The sequence below is a fragment of the Calidris pugnax genome, unplaced genomic scaffold, assembly GCF_001431845.1.
Source record: "Calidris pugnax isolate Ruff unplaced genomic scaffold, ASM143184v1 scaffold219, whole genome shotgun sequence".
NCBI classification, from domain to species: Eukaryota; Metazoa; Chordata; class Aves; order Charadriiformes; family Scolopacidae; genus Calidris; species Calidris pugnax.
Window position 1 is genome coordinate 6524701 of NW_015094507.1, and position 15418 is coordinate 6540118.

The following is a 15418-nucleotide window of genomic DNA, read 5'->3' on the forward strand; positions in this document are numbered from 1 at the left end:
TAACAACTTAGTACACTTCCAATAGCCTTGTAAGAGATTATAAGACATGCTCAGGTATACATGTATACCTCTGAACAGATTGTGTGTCTCTAGAGCAATAGTTGGAGCTTTATTAATTGGATAAAATGTAAAAGCTCTGAACATCTTAGTCATGGACTTGAGTCAAGCATCTCCAATTCCAGGTTCCAAATTGACCCAGCTATACATAGATCTTGACATGGAACTTGAAATAACTTTTTTTTTTTTTTGCACCTAAATAAAGTTTAGACCTAATTTTTTTTACTTGAGTTATGTTTCTAGTGAATCTTCTCCTAACAATTTTCATAGCCTGGACATGTGTTGAAAGGCTGGGACTGCTTCTGATCATATTCAGCAACATAATGCTCTGTGATGAAATAAGTTTTTCTGATCAGCCAGATGAGGGCACTTGGTTTTGAAGTATGCTGGGATTTCCTCCCCACTGGCACGACTGATTTTCCTCTCAATGAAAACCAACATAGACAGTAGTGGGAAAGTGACAATTTGTGGACCTTGTTCAACATATAGTTGAGAAGTAGCTATTGTACATATCTGAACCTAAAAGCTGAAAATCCCAGAGTTTATATGTAGTCTATGATGGCAGTCTAAACATATTTTCAAGGACTGCAGTAATGAATCATACTCTTTAGTTTACCTTGTTTTTTATCTAAGCTAATTGGTATGTGAGAAATACAACAACTTTATTTTTGTTAGCAACCTCTTCATTTAGAGAGTATTAGGTCATATAGATATCTCAGCCTGTATTTTTCTTTTCATATAAGCATCAACAAAAACAAGAAGTCGTCTTACATTTTTTTTGTTAGAAAATATGTAGCAGAATAAGATGTGACTTAATGCTCATATTAAATGCAGCAGTTCAACAGTAAATCAGGTCGAGTCATTCAGAACTCATCACAAACTGACCATTATGTCTCTTTCATCACAATCAGGGAAAGAAAAGCCTTGAGAATGATGTTCACCAGACACAGAGCCTTAATGATAATGTTTCTTAGAGCAGTTAATCAGGCATATTTTATTGTAGGACAATTCAATTAAAAAGACATTCAGAGATGTTCAGTGCTTTTCAAGTGGAATTCAGTGAATTTCTGAGGAATATATGCTTAGGAGTAACTAATTTTCTCATGGATATTTCACAAAACCTCTTTGAAGTCTTTGCTGTTACAGTAGGGATAAAATTAATCCTATTCCTGTTACACACTGATATAAACCAGATAAAACCAGTGATGGCACAGATCTCTAGCTGGTTCCTGTCAGCGTAGCTCACTGAAGCCAATGGAACTATACCTACTTGGAGTCAATCTGGTTCTGTTATTTGACTACATGTTTATTTCTGCAACTGAATTTCCAATCAGGCACTTATACATGTGCTATTTATTTGTCCTGCAGCATCCAGCATAGTATACAAATTTTCTGCCCTTAATATTGCTAGAGGCAACAGGTAACAATGATACTATTCTAAAGGAAGAGCTACTAGATTTGGGAAACATTTCACTGAGTAATTTTCACTGTTGCGCCTTCTATAACAAATAAGTCTTTATCATTCTAAACCATGTTTTGCACAATAACTGCTTTCTAGAATACATGTGACTTATTTATTGTAGAAGTGATGCTAGCCTCCAAGTACACAGTGATAATATATGAGACCAAAGTTCATCTAGTCCAGTACCTCTTCTGTAACAGCTAGCAAAAGTGAACGCTTAAGGAAAGAATATGAAAATCAGACAAAGGGCAGGTCCCCAAGGCTGTCCTCTTTTCAACATCAAGCAAAGCCTGGTCTCTTCCCCTGTGCATCAGCAAGCAACAGCAAATCAAAAAGAATGCTAAAGACTGGCTGAGTTTTTTGAAGAGGACATGCCAATCTGGTATCAGTTGTTTTCCTGTCCTTCCCCATACTTATCAAGAACCCAAATGCTAAGCCTTTCACCTGCAAAATGAGCTAAAGTAGTCCAGAGGCCAAGTGGACTTGTACTAGTAGTAGAAACATCACCCTGGCCCTACACCCTCATACCCCCCTACACACAAGGGTGTCAGCCTGATTCAAAGCCCTGCAAAGTTTACAGCAGCCTTTGCTTTCATGTCATTGGCTGCCATGAGATGAACTAAGTGAATTTACAAGTAGGTGCAGGATAGTGAAATCATTCACATTTCGGTTTTCCCAACTCCGATAGTGCTTTGTTATAAAACTAAGCAGAGAAATATAACAGCACATATTGTGTCTTGTATAGTAACATCATGATGTGGAAGAAAATGCAAGTATGCATTTTGTTACTCACCAGGGTATTCCAAAAGTGACTCACGTTGTCTGTAAGGTTAAAATATTCATCCATTTTACATTAGAAAGAAAAACAGAAAAGCACACCTAATTTCAAGGTGAATATGATTGCTGTATTTGCTGCTGCTTTGAGAGTTCCATTATATAAAAAATCAATCATCTTTTCTGCATGGCAAAGAATATTTCAGGAAAAGAGAAATACACAGAATTTATTTCTTAACTTGTTTTTCAGCTCTTATTCTGAACATGTGTGCAAGGCGTGAAGAAAAACAAACATAGAAGAAGGATCAAAAGAGGAGGAGAAGAAGATCAGAAGAGCAGGAAAAGGAGCTCCCCACCCAGCCTGTCATCTCCAAACCAGTAAAAAGTATTCTGGGATGACTGCTTATCCCTCTGTTTTATTGACCTTATAGTGCAACAGCTTGTGACACACTTAGTCAAACTCCTTTTATGTCAGTCCTAGCATGAGAGGGGAGAAGGCAATTTCAGGCAATTCTCTTGAAGCAGGAACTGTGAGATCAACTTCTGCCTCACCACCTCTACCATGGTCACTGCCACTGTTTCCCTGGTCCTGGACCCTCTGTTCCTTGGTAGCTGCTGCCACCTGGGCATGGCTGATACGCTGCTGGGAGGGAAGGAGTGTCGAGCCTGGCACCAAGAAACATGTAAAGAGGAGAAGAAAGAAAATAGCTGAGCTGAACAGCAGCAAGGATTGTACTTGTTTGAAAGCCAGCTCTTGGCAACCCTAGAGGCCTTATTACAACCCAGTGCTGTCTTCATGGACAGTGGAGTTACTATACAGCTTTTCATTAACCACACAGCTACTCAATCCTGTATTCCTTGCTTCTGATAGCATTGGGAGGCTGTAAAATGTGGTGTATGCAGTATGTTAGGTTAGGATGGAGCAGCAATTGTATTGTGCTTAACATTCCTATTGTCAAACAAACCAGACAATGCCAAAAATGAAGCTTGCCCTAAAACACAAACTGAAGTCATTTGACATTGTAGCTGCTCATTTTTTAAAAACCACAAATATTCAAGTACTGAAAGAGATAAATCCTAATGTGTAAATCTTTTACTTTTCTCCTGGTAAAAGTGCTTGGGGAGGCTGGCAAAGAGGTAGTGGAAAAATGTTGCAAATCAAATAGACAGCCTGTTCAGCCTGTTTTGTCATTTCCGTGGCTTGTACTGATCAATAGATGCTCTAAAAAAGAGGACAGTTGGAAGATGTGCTTCAGAGCATTTCTTGACAGCCTAGTGAGGGTTCAGTACTTGGTTCAAATGTGCTGGTCGTAAGGACTGTAGCTTGCTCTGCACGCTCAGCAGTGTTAATGCAGGAGAAGCAAAGGGAGTCTCTCTGTCTCTTTAGCTTTTCCCCTCCTCCAATAAATGCATCTTTTCTCTAACTTGATAACATTACTGAATACTGAACCATCCAAAAGCCTGTTGTTTAACACTGATACAGTTTGATGCTGTTTACTCTAGGTATATTGAAGCTGTTATTCCAGGTGTAGCTGCACTTCAGTGATGAACTGAAGAAAGTGTTGCTTATAATGGGTGTTGTTACTGTTGTTTTGAATTAATGAAAATTTTGGTCTTATCCGGACTCTAAAATACAAGATCCTCTTAGTGAAACTAAAGTGTCTCAGTATTACTGACTTTTTAAAAATAAGTACCCTAGGGATAGGAAATGGGAGTTGTATTTGTACCCTTCAGGCTTCTCATTCTAATGGCTGGAAAGTTGGTTTTAATTAAGTGCACGGAGAATAACATACTTTAAAAAGGGATCTTTCGAACAATAGTGTTTAAGACAGAGAAAGAATACTGCTTCTGGCAAGTTTCACACTCAGACAAAGATTTCTTATATTTGCAGTATCAGCAAATACATTCTGATGAGTAATGGTTTGGTAAAGCAGCTCCTGACTTTAAAGGAAAGAAAACCAGTTTTGTTTTGTTTTGTTTTGTTTTGTAAAGAAAAGAAAACCTCTAATTTCTTTTTTGAGCTAAATGGAAACTTTTGTTTCTTTTGAAATTTTCCACTTTTTTAAATGAAAGTCAGGGGAAAACACCGTGCCATTCTCTGAAAAACAAAATCAAAACAATTTCATTATTTCCAAATGTACAGATTTTTTACTGAAATATATTTCAGATATGAAATAATAGTAATTCTCTTCAATTTTCTATTCAGACTAAGAGAATATTAACTTCCTAAATCTGAATGAAGTGAAGCTTAAATTATTAAAACAAAGCTAAGCCAGGTTGTTAACCTCAGATAAGTAATATTTTTGCAGTCTCTGAGAACAACCCTTTATATGTGGAGAACACTTCTGATTTAGTAGTGACCCCATTGGTGTCTGTGCTGCAATATGAACACCCTGCAAGGCGTACTGTATTCACAGGATGAATTTCAATGCCTGAGCTTGTGCAATTCATTGGCAAATACTGCAAAAATTAAAGCAGTTCAAATGGCTTAGGTTTTGTTGGGGGAAGGGTGAATTCATAAGATGGTCTCATGTGTTTTCATTTATTTCAGTGAGTAATGTATGTGTTTCAGGGCTGAACCATACAAGAAACAAGTGATGTAAAATGTGATGAAAAAGGAGCATTACAGAAAAATTCTTTATTATTTTATAAGCCACAGGACAGTCTGGTCTTTCTGTTCTTAGAGAAGACTGAGTGTGAGAGAGACAAAAATTCAAGTTGCGAGGACTGCAATCCTAAACTGAATCAGTAATTAAAGAAGGTTAAATAAGCCCCTGGGGCAGGGACTATCTTTTCATTATAGCCTTGTACAGTGCCTGCCACAGCAGGGTCCCCCCTTTCCATCGGGAACTCAGGGAGCTGCTGTGATGCAAGGAGTAAAACCCACAGCAACAATACTGGGAGGGAGGGAACCCACCAAAAAAAAGCCTGAACAACACATAATATGTAGAGTCTCCTTCTGTCTCTGGTCTTCACTACACTGTGGATTAGAGAAGAAAGCCCAGCCACGAAACAGCAGAAATTTAACATTTGATGAATTTGAGCTGTGAGGCAGGAACCTGTTGCTGCTGTAAACTTCTTGTCAAAACTTTTTCTTTAGAGGTAATAAGAAGAACATTTCTTATTCTTATTTTCTCATTCTTGTATTATGCTCTTTTGTTATTTTCCTGTTTATACTAATGGCAAAAAAACCCAAACAAAACCAAAACAAAACACCTGAATCTCTGACATCAGTGATTGCTGCTCATGAATATCCAATATCATATTTGGGAATGTGGCAAATAAGCTTTACATATCAACTAAATATTCTTTGGTGAGCAGATTGCATCTTCTAGGTTATATTAAATATATTAGCAAGCATACTGAAACAATCATATCAAGAAAGAATATTATTTTCCTCTCAAGTAATTAGAATTGGAGCCACAAACTTTCTGTGATTTTACTGAGGAACAGTTTCTGCATAGCAGATGCAAGCAACATGACCTAGATCCTTATGTCTTCAGATGACAGTAGTAGTCTTGTGCTCAGAGAAACAAGATCTATACTTACAGTAATCCTCAGGGCATGTGTATTTTCATTGCCCTATGGTGATGGGGGTGCAGTTACTTTGGACCTTATTCTCCTGAGATCTTATACACTACCACGGAAATAAACAGAAGCTTTGTCCCAGATCTAAGAAAAAAACCAAGAATGTTCTCGCATTTTGGCTTTTAGAACTTGATCTCTGCAGTAGAGTTTGTATCCCTGAAATACAATTATAAGGGCTTCCTGTACAACACCCAAGGGTATTATACACCCCTTAACAAGTTGTTTGACAGCCAGTGTGCAGAGTGGGTAGCCATGCAAGAGCACCTGCAAGAAAGTGCTCGTAGGGCAGAGGCCATAAGCAGACAGCCCCTTCCCTGCTACATCAGAGCTCTAGCCCCTCAGCTGCAGTGCTAACCAGGTACCTGAAGTAGACACTGATAGAAAAACATCATTCTTCCATCTAAAAAACAAGTGATAACCATCTTTGACTTTCACTGAGAGCATTTTTACCCAGTGGACTCGCAAGATACTTACTGACTCAAGCCACCCAGATAAGTCTGGCTGTGAAATTACTTGTCTGTGCATCCAAAGTGTGGGTTAAAGGTGTCATTGGTATGCTCAACTCTGAGCCCCTAGGGATCTGCGGAACCTGGGCTCTTGGGTAAAGTGAAGTATTAAATAGCAATGGCATGTGTTGAGTCTAGGTGTCTGGAACATAAATGGCAGGAGCACGGTGACAGATAGAAGGATCGTAATTTTTAGCTCCCTCAATTCTAGTAGTGTGGCATTAAGAACTTGGGGTTATTCTTGAGTTTGTACATCTGCCCTTTGCTTAAGTAAAAATCTATAAACGTGGAAAATTCAGTTTCCCTTAAATTATTTCACATACTTTGTATGTAATAAGTCCTGCTACTTACACAGGAATACTTGCATTATGCTGAGTGTGAGGTGAGTCACCATGAGAAGCTTTAAAATTAGATATTAATCAGCAAGCTCTACAGGCCCTAATTACTAGGTACCCTTGAATCTGATACTGCATGGATGATGAAGGAGATAGAAACACACCTTTCTCACTTATTCCAGTGAACATAACTAGGCGTGGCTAAGTGAACAAGCTAACTCATTTACTTATATCAGAAAGCTAATATTGAGGTATCCAAGCTTCTGTACCTCAAAGGAAAAGGTTTTGTTAGCTTGGAGCCATGTCATAATGGATTAGGTGAAAACATAGCTAGCAATGGGTTCATTAAGAAAAAAGTGTCTGTTCAATAATGAATTCTTTACCAGTAACATTCAGGTGTCTCCGCAGCATGTTGCACAATGACTGTGTTTCTCCCCATGGAAATAATTCAATGTAGTACACTAACCTGCTCTGGCTTCTTTTGACTCTCCCTTTTTATGATACTGTCAAAAGGGAATAACTTAGCATCCTTTGTTGTCTGAATGTCTAAACTAATTACAGACAGACACTAAAGCTGTATTTGCTGACTTGGCTTCTGCTGACTCAGCTTTTTCAGTGTTTAATGAACTTCTTTAAAATCAAGCGTACTAAGAGATGGTTTTGCATACAGAATATATCTGAAGTGAGTACAGAACTGTTATTTACCCAGTGGCTGCTGTAACACTTACATGTGATTCAGAAAGGAAAGAAAAAAATATCAGCCTTATTAATGGCCATTACCCAAGGGACATCGTCTGTAGTTTATAAAACAGTATTTAAATTTCAGTGTCCAGAGGCATAATCACAGATGGAAAAAAACCCAGAAAGTTAAATTACCCTTATAGAATTCTTGGGTCTTATTTGGTATTATTATTTTCCTTACTATATCTCTTAGGAATTCAGGTTTTTACTTCTCAAGGATGCAAAGTGCACCAAAGGTAATACAGAGGGACATAGAGGTAGAGAAGAGCCTAGATTATACCTGTACTGTTCTGAAACCCAAGTGTGCAGGGTGGAGGATGTCTTAAAAGAAGAATGGTAATTCAAGCATTTATTTTGGGATGAGAGTCTTCCTTCTTCTAACAGCTTTCATCCAGGTTGGATGTGCTGGAGAATCTCCAGTTTTGTGTCCAGTTTTGGGCCCCTTACCACAAAAAAAGACATTGAGGTGCTGGAGTGGGTCCAGAGAAGGGCAATGAAGCTGGTGAGGGATCTGGAGAATAAGTCTTATGAGGAGAGGCTGAGGGAGGTGGGGTTGTTCGGTCTGGGGAAGAGGATGCTGAGGGGAGACCTTATTCCTCTCTCCAGCTACCTGAAAGGCGGTTGTAGAGAGCCGGGGGTAGGTCTCTTCTCCCAAGTTACAGGTGATAGGACAAGGGGTAATGGCCTCAAGTTGCACCAGGGGAGGTTCAGGTTGGATATTAGGAAAAAATTCTTCACTGAAAGAGTTATCAGGCATTGGAATGTGCTGCCCAGGGAGGTGGTTGGGGCACCATCCCTGGAGATATTCTAAATATGAATTGACATGGTGCTTGGAAATATGGTTTAGTGTTGGTGTGTGTGTTTTTTTTGGTGGATTTTTTTGGTTTGGTTTTGGTTTGGTTTGGTTTTTTTTATGGTTGGACTAGATGATCTTAAAGGTCCCTTCCAACCTAAGCGATTCTGTGATTCTGTGGTCTAATGATTAGCTTGTGTGTATGTAGTGATGGAGGTAACTGTTTTATTCTCACTTTTAAAATAACGCTTATAGAGACATCTAGATGACTCAGTAGATAATATTTCTAAATCTCGGGAAGATTCTGACATGAAAATTCCTTAGATGCAATGCTCAAGGAATGCTTTGTGAAGTGTTTAACAAAACAACAAGAGGAAGGTTAAAATAAAGCAATATTGATAATAACTCTATCCTTGCCTCAATCTGCATCTGAAAATGACTGTTTTATTTGCAGAGTAGATTGCTAGGAATCCCAGACCCTCCTTTCTTTCCTCCCTTCCTTCCTTCCTTTCATCCTTCCATCTTTTCATCCTTTTGTCTTTCCACTCTTCATGTCTTCCTCCCTTTCTCTCTTTCTTTTCCTCCTACCCTAAGCTAGATGGAGAACAAAAGAGGAAGACCTGCATCCCCTCTGTGGTCTAGGAGCAGGAGGAGAGCTCCTGCACAGAGTTGAGTGGGAGCCTCACAGTTAGGTATGCGGATGGCATCAGGGAGCAGGTAGGACCTTGCCTCCTCCCTCACTGAGATAGGGGAGAGCTAAGCCAAGGGAAGAATATTGCAATTTACTGCTGGCTTGGTCCACAGAAAAATATAATTGTTTTCTTTCCCACTCAGATAAGAGGAGCTAAGAAGCTGATTGTGCTTTGATATTTTCTTCATAGAGTCCCTTAGCTTTTAGGTTCTTGGCTTCTAGGGCTACAAAGCCAGCTCCTTCATAAAACTTGTGGCAAAGCAACAACTAAGTCCATTAAAAATATAATGGCTTGCCAAATACATGCATTTTTGCTTTAATCACTGTTGCTTGAGTTTTAAAGAGTTCCTTAAATCGGCAGGGTTCCAGGTCTTGAGGTGCATGTACTTTATTGGGATATATTAGGAGTTTAAAACGAATTTTGTAATGAAAATAGGCAAACCACTATAATTGCTGGTGTCATTGTAATGTCACACATGCTTATTGTGGTACAATAATGTGTGTCACACATTATTATGGAAGCCACAATGTCAAATAATTTACAGCAAGTGGAGGATTTGCAGTGTGCAAAAAAGAAATTGAAGACACACTGCTTTGTGAAAACAAGTCACAAACTATTATTCTCTGCTTAATCTACTCTTTACTTCCTGTAGTTCATTTAATTACCAAGAATTATTGTCAATCTCACATTTTTGCATCCTGAAAAGGGCAAGTGCAGTTTGAGAAAGCAAATGAAACACTCATAACACGTTTCAATTTTCCTAGAAGCCTCTAAGTGTTGGCTTCGAAGAAATTTTCTCTAGTGTGAAAGCTTACAGAAGGAATGCAGTTGTGGGTCTAATGTTGCACAGCTTTCTGGAGAAGATGGTTTGCTTAGTCATTTACACTTCTGTGATTTTCTTATTATTATTATATGAGAAGTACTACTTAAAATCATCTTCTTCATTAGCATCATGGATCATAAGATGCAGTAACAATCCACTCTGCTGTAACAGCCTGAAGACTTCCTATGTACGGATTAATGTAATTTCATTTTTAAGTAACATAATTCCCAGAAATGTGTCTAAGAATGAGGACTCAGCTAAAAAAGATGTCTCTGCGTGATGTTGTAGGGTGAAATAATTGCAACTTAGCCTGTCCCTTTCTTGGAGATGTGATATAGGAAGGTGTTATTTCAGAAATTGCAGTGAAAAGCTTTTTTATGATAGAAATGCCCACTATCTTTCATACTAATCCTAGTTATATCAATCTGGAGCATGAAGTACAGATGTAGGACATTCAGTATGCTACCAAATTAATCACTATTTTTGAGTAGATTCTATTACATTTATTGATGTTTGTCCATTTACATTAAATTGTTTATCACTTCAAAATTACATTGTTTGTAAATATTGGATCAGCTACCTGAATACATTTCTTCATTTTTCATCCATTTTTCATCCATTTTTCATGACAATTCAGAAAGGTATTCCTGGATATATCTTGTCACAAATAATTTTATAATCTAGCTGTTCAAAAGGAGCCATGACTTGCAATCTCAAAATTGAATCTATGACTAAATATTTGTCTTAAGATATAGGAAATACGGGTTGGAAATCCCTCAGTCACAGAATGGAAGCTGTACACAGGCCTATGAATTGTGACTGGGTATTTTCTCATTGATCTACATGGAAACACTCCCCTCAGTGTTTTAAATTTAAAAAAAAATAATTCCTTTCTGTTCTGACCTGTTTTGTTTTTCCACTTCCCTGTAGCCTTTGCCATTTTCTCAAACAAAAAGTTCAAATTTCCTCCTTCAGGAGAAGGCACTAGATTGTACTTTGTGGACTAAGGCCTAAATTCCACAGCAGGGGCAGGATGCAGATCTAACCCATGCCCAGGACTTTGTAGTGACCAAGCAACTGTGTGCTGATACATTTCGTTCTCGGACATCCCCAGGTCTGTGAAAGCAAGGCACCCTGTTAGTGTTCCCGGTGCTCAGCACTGTGGTACTGAAGTTTCTTTCTGCACCTTTGGACCTCAGTTCACCATCTGTCAAAGGGCAATTATTGCCTCATTATAGCTGTGTGTGGAAGAAGGTATAAATTGCACACGGAACACAGCAGCAAAAGCAACATGAAAACATAGGAGGATTAGTTTTCCAGAGATGATAATGAAGACAATAACAAAAAAAACACACCTCAAAAGAATAATCTGACAGACTCCTAAATCAGGACAAATAATAATTCTTCCCTTCTCATGCCTAATCATAAGTGCATTGATCCCAGAATAAATAAAGCCAAATATTTTCTTGAGAAAAAAAAAAAAAATCATTGAAGTAAAAAGGACTTCTTGATTTGCTTCATGATCTAGGGGGTCAGCCAGTGACATTCTATTTGCTGACTTTCTAGGGCTTTCCTCGTGTACTCGTGATTTTACATAGTGTCTTTGCCTGAAAAATAGTAGAATATCTAAAAGAAAAAAAAAATTCTTTGTTCTTTATATGTACACCTAAATAGAGATATTTTGGGAAGTAAAACAATGTTTGTGAAAAACTGTGAACACTACTTGGCAAAAAAAGGATTTGTCTGTCTAATTGCTATTTCTATAGTAATCTGCTTGTGTTCTACTTGTCAGATATTCAGTTATGACTGTCAGCCAGAATTGCAATTCTGGCTGAAAATAGGGCATTTCACCTTTCAATATCATCACAACTCACAATTCTTTTCAGTGAATTCACTTTCTAGAAAATGTGAGACCTCTTTTCTAATGTATACAACACAGGACTGCTACAGCCTAGTTCACGGTATCTCCATAATATGTTCCTTTCTTGTGTGGAAATCACAGTAATTTTGTAAGGGATGTGGCTTCTACACAGACCTTGATAAAAACAATTTTGGATTTCCCAGATTGGACTTCAGAGGATTCTGTTTATGCCATATGATATGATATATGGTATATGATATCATTTCAGATACAAAAATGTATCTGAAAAGTGTCATCACTCTGGAGTATATATTTTCTGTGAACAAACTCCACTGATGACTTAGTTCTCACTGTGGGCCATGTAACTAAACCAGAAATCTGCTATTTGGAGAAAGAGCATCAGTCTTTCCAGTGTCTGACGAAAACAGAGGAGGCTGTCAGAAAGAAATAAAACAAGGCTGAAGTCAGGAATGACTTACAGAAGATTTACATCATGAGTTATGAGGAAAAAGAGTAGCCAGGAGTTAACTTTGTTCAAGTATGTTATGAGTGTTTAACAAGCATCAGTAAAAGAGGTTGGAGTGGACAATCAGGGACATTAGGGAAAACCTAATGAAATTAGTTTATGCAGTTCCTTCTTCTTCCTTCCTTATTCACTAGGTTCACTATAAAGATGGTTGTAGAAAGCTTTCCTTGTTGTTGTTCTGAAATACCTCAGCTTTGTGGCCTGAGAACAAAGACCTGAGAGAGTTGTTAAGGCTTTATTTTGCTGGGTCCAGCCTGGTTGTGGAGAGGGCTAATTCTGAGTTCACTGGTGGCCAGCATCTCATACATAATGACAGAGACACAGAGCCAAAAGTATGTCATGCACTTCAGTGGCTGGAGGAACTCGTCACGAGAGTGTTCAGGTTGTTTAGTAGCAGTGGTGATTCAGCTGTCAATCTGAAAATGAAGAACAGAAAAAAAAAAAAAACAAAATTGAAGATGTTTCATTTTAAAACTACCCCAAAAATCAGTGTTCCTGCTCCCCAATTGCTTTCTATTTGCACAAACTATGACATCCAATTGAACTTTTCTTTTTATGGTGGAGAGAAGGCAAGGTGGAGAGAAGGCAAAAGGGAACAAAGAGGGGACTTTGCACTTGTAGGAAAAAGAAAGAAGGCTTTTCTTCATGGAGGGCACTTTGTGGTGTTCCCGTTTACTGAGCAGCTCACAGATGAGCATGCACGTTGAAGAGACAAACATCTCATCCAGGTTCAGCTCGTCTGTCTGCCATTAGCAGGCTCTCTGCATGGACAAGCAAGCTGAGGACAGCTGTCATCTCCCAGGCTCAGCTGGGCTGAGGGTTTTCCACTCCAGCTACTCATCACTGTGCCTCCCCTGAGGGTACTGACGCCCTACGCTGGCTGACTGGCTACATTAGCTTGCTAACCCACTCTGAGGGAAAAAATACACTGGGCTAATTTCAAAAGTTTAAATAGTAATTTATTACTAGTTTGGCCCATGAAGACTAAAGCATGTTAAGGTGTTTTCCCACAAGCAGTTCAAAAGGCATTGTGGAAAAGAGGCAATTTTGTCAGCATGTGGCAAAAGAGAGGCGTTAGATGAGTTTTGTTTTTTTTCTGAAGTAACAGTTTAAGACGTATTTTTGTTTACTACACCATAATCAAAAGCAATCATTCATGAAAGCAAGAAATAAAGGTATCCACATTTGAGATAAGTTGTCCCAGCAGTCTCATCCTGCATCTCAAAGTCTTGTTAAAAAGACCCAGCCTATGGATTGTTGGCTGGTATTTCTACCATGCCACAAGGTTTTCACTGTCCTTAATCGAAGTGACTGAAATTATGTTTCATAGACCCTCATTGAAGAGAGAGAGATGAACATTAGTCTACGTGATGAAAAGATAATGCTACTGTTAGAGAGTTAGAGAGAGGATCCTTTTGCGCTTTGTGTATTACTTCAAACTTATGAAAAGATATTGTTTTTCTGAACTTTGTGTAATTTTTAGAAAGGCCAGTTTTTGTTTGACTTTTGGAAGAAACAGATTTCAACATGTGTCAAGTACTTTTAAACAAAATTCATCAGAAAGGATAACCTTGGACCTCCATTCAATATCTTAACATGCAGAGACCCTTTGATTCAAGTGATACCACTGTGAAACTGTATTTTGTATAATTTCCAGGAGTAAAGTATAAATATTTCCAACAAAGTATTCTTAACGTAAGTTTGTTTGCTAAATGTGTTTCTTCCTTTTGGGGGCTTGTTCCTGTTGTAGGAAACCTTTTTTGTTTTAATGGAAAAACAAAATGGATAGATTCCCCAGATTTTAATTTCTATCACTCTGTAAACTCACATAACCATAATGTAAGACATTTGTGACAAATCTCCAAGAATAATGTCTGAGAGCTCTTTGCTAGAATATCAGCCAAGAATACTATTTCTGTCACTTCCTGTTTCTCACCACACTGAAAAGATTTGTAAACATGACATTTCTCCTACTATTTGTGCACTTTTAAAATCTGATCTCAGCAGTAGCCAGGAAAAGCACAAGAACACAAACCTAACTGCTGCACAATAAAGGAAGCTGGGATTCAGCGCAAATGACCATTTCAATGCTTTAGATTTGCATTTCTGTACAAAATATTGATATTCAGGGCTAATACAGCAACTTCAGGACATGTGGCCTATTTCTAACATCTGTTTTAAAATAGGATAAATCAGATCCTAGGTGTGTTTATTTCTTTCCACTGACTACAAAGGTATGACCTCTTCTGCTGCACGTTTACATGGCTGTTGTATCCATTTCGTCAGCTGAGTACCATCTTCTTTGCTTACCTACAGGCAGACATGTCAGTCTGCATATTGGTTTTCGCCTTTATACATCTTGTAACAATTACCTTGCATCAATTTATATAGACACCTTTATTTTATGGTCTACAATATCTTTTAAATGCAGCAGGAGTTATTGCATCCTGTTAACTCAACAACTAAGTATAACATTTAATGTCCAACTAAGCAATCTCCATCTTATAAAACAATTCATATATTCACTGGTCCTAATTTTCCTGTATCACAGTCACAGTAATAGAAGCATAGAATCATTTAGGTTGGAAAAGACCTTTAAGATCATCAAGTCCACAGGTAAACCTAACACTGCCAAAACCAGCACTAAACCAAGTTGCTAAGCCCCACATCTACACGTCTTTTAAATACCTCCACTTCCATAGGCAGCCTGTTCTAATGCTTGACAACATTTCCAGTGACGAAGTTTTCCCTAATATCCAATCTAAACCTCCTCTGGTGCAACTTGAGGCCATTTCCTCTTGTCCCATCAATTGTTACTTGGGAAAAGAGACCAACGTCCACCTAGCTACATCCTCCTTTCTGGTAGTTGTAGAGAGTGATAAGGTCTCCCCTCAGCCTCTTTTTCTCCAGGCTGAACAACCCCAGTTCCCTCAGTGGCTCCTCATAAGACTCGTGCTCTGAACCTTTCACCAGCTTTGTTGCCCTTCTCTGGACACACTCCAGCACCTCAATGTCTTTCCTGTAGGGAAAGGTGAGGGGCCCAAAACCAAGCGCAGTACTCGAAGTGGAGCCTCACCAGTGCTGAGTCCAGGGGGACAATCATTCCCCTAGGCAACACTACTTCTGAATAGCTATGCTTCTCTTTGTTACTGTTATTCACTGACAAATAAAGACATTGCATGTTTATCATCCTTGATTCTCCCTCTTATTTACACTGCTTCAATGCCAGAATCAATTCTATATCATGAAGGAGAGTTCTA